The sequence below is a fragment of the Rana temporaria genome, chromosome 1 (assembly GCF_905171775.1).
Source record: "Rana temporaria chromosome 1, aRanTem1.1, whole genome shotgun sequence".
Lineage (NCBI taxonomy): Eukaryota > Metazoa > Chordata > Amphibia > Anura > Ranidae > Rana > Rana temporaria.
In genome coordinates, this window is record NC_053489.1 from 678,618,468 (window position 1) to 678,624,467 (window position 6,000).

Genomic DNA, 6,000 nt, shown 5'->3' on the forward strand with positions numbered 1-6,000 from the left:
GCACAGCAGATATGAAACAAAATAACTTACCAGTCCCCAAGTTCCCAACAGTGGAGTCGTAAGTCCCTCCACCTGCTCCTGCACTAGACTTTGGGCAATAATCTCCTCCTCCTGATTTAGTCGTATCTTACATCGTGGTCCACCTCCCGTGCCACCGGTATGTTTGCGGATAAGATCCAGTTTCTCCTGGACCCTGCGCCTCATGTCATTAAGTTTTTTCTGGATGTCATCCCAGGAACGCTCTTGATTACCCAGGGCATTGATGTCCAGGGTTATGGCTTCATAGATAGCCCTCCTTTGGGCAACGGTGGTGTTTGCCCGCTGGGCACCATATAGGACTTCTTTATGGCGCTGGAGTGCAGCAATTAGGATGTCCATCTCCGCAGCCACGAAGTTGGCCTTTCTTTTTTTCGTTCCTTTGGGAGGTGCCATCTCTTGAAAATGGGCTGAATTTCCTTGCTCAGGGGGGGGTAGGAAAAAGCAGGATGAAATTCAGCAAAGAACCTGCGCAAGTCTGCTCCTATTTATTTGCTCAGTGCAAGCAGCTGAGCAGGATTTGCCCTGAAAGTATGCTAGGCGCAGTTTGACGCATGCGCAGACGGAAGCGCCATAACTGCGCATGCGCGCGCGCGGCGCAAACCTCTGCTGAGCCGAAAAATGCTCATTTACATAGGGGCACACCCACTTTCACTTGCGCGGCCTTGCGCCCTCAGCTTTGCCTTAAACAGGAGCAAATTAACTGAACAAACGATTCCTGAATCAGGTGGCAATTTGGCTAAATTGCCCCAGCGCAGAGAAATTCAGCTGAGCAGCTCATGTGTAAGTAATGGGCAAATCTACCTGAATCTGGGCCATTGTGTACTGGACTCATCTGATGCTCTTAATTTAACAGCCATGCATGTACACATCACCTTGCGTTATCAGTGATGCATCATCTGCGCAGCAGTCAAAATCACAGCAACAGTTGTACAGGTGGTTCTAAAAAAATTAGCATATTGTGATAAAGTTAATTATTTTCTGTAATGTACTGATAAACATTAGACTTTCATATATTTTAGATTCATTACACACAACTGAAGTAGTTCAAGCCTTTTTATTGTTTTAATATTGATGATTTTGGCATACAGCTCATGAAAACCCAAAATTCCTATCTAAAAAAAATTAGCATATTTCATCCGACCAATAAAAGAAAAAAGTGTTTTTAATAAAAAAAAGTCAACCTTCAAATAATTATGTTCAGTTATGCACTCAATACTTGGTCGGGAATCCTTTTGCAGAAATGACTGCTTCAATGCGGCGTGGCATGGAGGCAATCAGCCTGTGGCACTGCTGAGGTGTTATGGAGGCCCAGGATGCTTCGGTAGCGGCCTTAAGCTCATCCAGAGTGTTGGGTCTTGCGTCTCAACTTTCTCTTCCCAATATCTCACAGATTCTCTATGGGGTTCAGGTCAGGAGAGTTGGCAGGCCAATTGAGCACAGTAATACCATGGTCAGTAAACCATTTACCAGTGGTTTTGGCACTGTGAGCAGGTGCCAGGTTGTGCTGAAAAATGAAATCTTCATCTCCATAAAGCTTTTCAGCAGATGGAAGCATGAAGTTCTCCAAAATCTCCTGATAGCTAGCTGCATTCACCCTGCCCTTGATAAAACACAGTGGACCAACACCAGCAGCTGACATGGCACCCCAGACCATCAATGACTGTGGGTACTTGACACTGGACTTCAGGCATTTTGGCATTTCCCTCTCCCCAGTCTTCCTCCAGACTCTGGCACCTTGATTACCGAATGACATGCAAAATTTGCTTTCATCCAAAAAAAGTACTTTGGACCACTGAGCAACAGTCCAGTGTTGCTTCTCTGTAGCCCAGGTCAGGCGCTTCTGCCGCTGTTTCTGGTTCAAAAGTGGCTTGACCTGGGGAATGCGGCACCTGTAGCCCATTTCCTGCACACGCCTGTACATGGTGGCTCTGGATGTTTCTACTCCAGACTCAGTCCACTGCTTCCGCAGGTCCCCCAAGGTCTGGAATCAGTCCTTCTCCACAATCTTCCTCAGGGTCCGGTCACCTCTTCTCGTTGTGCAGCGTTTTCTGCCACACTTTTTCCTTCCCACAGACTTCCCACTGAGGTGCCTTGATACAGCACTCTGGGAACAGCCTATTCGTTCAGAAATGTCTTTCTGTGTCTTACCCTCTTGCTTGAGGGTGTCAATGATGGCCTTCTGGACAGCAGTCAGGTCGGCAGTCTTACCCATGATTGCGGTTTGGAGTAATGAACCAGGCTGGGAGTTTTTAAAAGCCTCAGGAATCTTTTGCAGGTGTTTAGAGTTAATTAGTTGATTCAGACGATTAGGTTAAGAGCTCGTTTAGGGTCCTTTCACACGTGTGGACCGTTTTTTAGGTCCGTTTTTTTCCATCAGTTGATCCGTTTATTTCGTCAGTTTTTCATCCGTTTACATCCGTTTCCGATCCGTTTTCCGTCCGTTAACGTCCGTTTTTCATCCGTTTTTTTTTTTTTTTTTGTTTTAGAACTTTATTTCAACAGCTTTTCCAGAATTTTCCCATAATTCTTTGTTTACCCCAGCGTGCATTGTGCTTTCTTCTTGCTGTATGTTAACAGCAGGCTGTTTGCTTCCTGATCTATCGCTGCACTTGCTTAGTAAGATGGATTTCGGGCGATATTGTGAGGATGTGACATCATTTGTCATGCTCTACTATATGAGGAGAGAAAAAAGCAGGACCAGAAACATGTCTGCGAGGAGACGCAGGTACTGGACACATCCTATGCTCCTCAAGAGGCCAACAGAGGGTTTTTTTGCTCTGCACTACGCAGATTTGCGACGGTACCCTCAAATTTTTTTTAATTTCACCAGGATGAATATTTCAACTTTTGATTATTTGCTAGAAAAGTTGCATCCAAGGTTATACCGGACAAACACAGACATGAGATGTTCTGTGCCTCCAGAGGAGCGACTTCTCCTTACCCTCAGGTAAGCCAGCCAGCCTTTCTGCTTGATTATCCACTTGATTACTGGGCACATAAACCCCCTTCGTTCCCAGGCGAAATTTCAGCTTCTGGCACTGCGTCGCTTTAACTGACAAATGCGCGGTCGTACGACGTGGCTCCCGAACAAAATTGGCGTCCTTTTTCCCCCACAAATAGAGCTTTCTTTTGGTGGTATTTGATCACCTCTGCGGTTTTTATTTTTTGCTCTATAAACAAAAAAAGAGCGACAATTTAAAAAAAATATATATTTTTTTTCTACTTGTTGCTATAATAAATATCCCAATTTGTTTACAAAAAAAACTTTTTTTTCTCAGTTAAGGCCGATACGTATTTTTTGAGGTATTTTTGTAAAAAAAAAAAAAAAAACGACGTTAGACCTACCGGTAACGGTATTTCTATGAACCTTCCCGGACGGCACCCGAGAGATGATGGCTCCTCCTGCAGGAAACACAATCACATGACAGTTTAAAAGGCCCCGCCCTTCCCCTTGCTCCTCAGTATGCAATAGAGTAATCCTGAACTGGTTCACAAGGGACGTAGTCCTTATCGGTACTTACCTTTTTTCCCTTTCCACATAGGGTGGGAAGTAGGCCTGCCGTCCTGGAAGGTTCATAGAAATACCGTTACCGGTAGGTCTAACGTCGGTTTTCTCTTACCACCTTCCAGGACGGCACCCGAGAGGATAATTGAGTAATAAACACAGGCCTACCTTCAGGGTGGGACCACAGCTTGTAGAACCTTTCGACCAAAGGCTAAGTCTTGCTGTGACAACATTTCCACACGATAGTGCTTCAGGAATGTATGACGGCTGGACCAGGTGGCTGCACTGCGGATTTGTTCCCAGGAGGCCCCTGCTTTCTCAGCCCAGGAAGTTGCTATGGCTCTGGTAGAGTGAGCCTTGATCTTTACGGGAGCTGTTGCTCCAGTGCATATATAGGATTTGGATATTGCTTCTCTAATCCATCTTGAGACTGAGGCTTTTGATGCCTGCAGTCCCTTCCTGGGCCCAGCGTGTAGAACTAGTAGGTGGTTAGATCTTCTAAAACTCTTAGTTCTCTCTAGATAAATGAGAAGACACCTTCTTACGTCTAACAAATTAAATTTCTTTTCTTTTTCGTTCTTCGGTTCAGAACAGAAGGACGGCAATATTATGTCTTGCGTCCTATGAAATAGGGATGCCACCTTAGGCAGGTACAGGGGGTCTGCTCTAAGGGTGATCCTATCTGGCTGCACCCTCAGGAAGGGTTCTTTCATGGATAGCGCCTGCAAATCCCCTACCCTCCTGGCCAAAGTAATGGCTAACAAAAAGGTCAACTTTAAGGTTAGAAACTTAAGAGGAACCTCTTCCAGAGGTTCGAATGGGTGTATAGATAACGCCTCTAACACCCTAGTTAAGTCCCAAGGTGGACAACTATATTTTTGGACTGGAGAAACTCTTTCTCTAGCTAACAAAAAACGTTTTATAAGGTCCTCTTTCGCCAATCTTTTATCAAGATAGACTGAGAGAGCCGTTATTTGTACCCGAAGGGTACTAACTTTTAATCCTAAATCCACCCCATCCTGGAGGAAGTCCAGGATAACCGGGATAGAAGTTGAAGCTACCTGTCTTTCCTTACGCCAGGAACAGAAGGTCTTCCATACTTTTTGGTAAATCTTTTGAGTTACTGGTTTTCTGCTCATGAGGAGAGTATCTATGACCTTCTCTGAGCAGCCTTTGCGTTCTAGAATCTGGCGCTCACTAACCAGGCCGTTAGCTGAAAGAATTCCGGCTTTGGGTGGAGTACTGGGCCCTGCCTGAGGAGATCTGCCCTGTACGGGAGCTTCAGAGGCTCCGCCATCGCCATGGCTCTTAGGTTTGTGAACCAAGTTCTTTTTGGCCACCATGGTGCTATCAGAAGAATCTGGCCTGGAGACCTGCTGAGTTTCTGAAGAACTCGCGGAATGAGCGCCACCGGCGGGAAGGCATAGGCCAGTCCGAAGCGCCAGGTCTGGGATAGCGCATCCAGACCTTCCGACTGTAGTTCCCAGGAAATCGAGAAATACCTTTCTACCTTCCTGTTTTGTCTGTTGGCAAACAAGTCTATTTCCGGTTCCCCGAAATACTGGACCAGGTGTTGAAAAACCTCTGGGTTCAGTTCCCATTCCTCCTCCCTCAACCTGTGACGGCTGAGGAAGTCTGCTTCTGTATTGCTCGTCCCCTTTATGTATATGGCTGAGATAGAGAGTACTCTTTCTTCTGCCCATATCAGAATTTCCTTGGAAAGTTCTAGTAGGGGACTGGACCTGGTCCCTCCCTGGTGACCTAGGTACGCTACTACTGTAGAGTTGTCTGAGCTTACTTGGACTTCTCTGCCTCTGATGTCTTCCTGGAAGGCTATTAGGGCTTCCCCCACTGCTCTGAGTTCTCTGTAGTTGGATGACCTGCGAGCTAGTGAGCTGTCCCATTGCCCCTGAGCTTTTTTTCCCCTCCAGGTGGGCGCCCCACCCCCAGGAACTGGCATCCGTGGTAACCTTCACTGGGTTCCACTGAGCCCATGGTCGCCCTCCCCTCAGGTTTTGGGGAGATGTCCACCACTCCAGGGAGGACAGAACCTGGGGGGTGAGTAGTATTTCCTGATCTAAGGACTCTTTCTTTTTGTCCCATGAGGACAGAAAGAAGAAGTGTAATGTCCTGGCATGAAGCTGAGCCCAAACTACCGCTGGGATGCTTGCTGACATCAGGCCTAGGACTCTCAGAACATTCCTTCTGGAGAGTTTGGGGTTTTTGATAAGGTTCCCAACTGCTGAGGCTAGTTTTAAAACTTTTTCTTCTGGTAAGAAGAGTCTCTGCTGCATGGTGTCCACTACGTATCCCAGGAAGGTCTTGACCTGTTCTGGTTTGAGGGAGGATTTTTCTTTGTTGATTATCCACCCTAGGCTCTCTAGGAGTGCCATTGCTTTGTTGGCATCCAGCGTGACTTGGGCGGCTGATTTTCCTGAAATCAGCAAGTCGTCTAA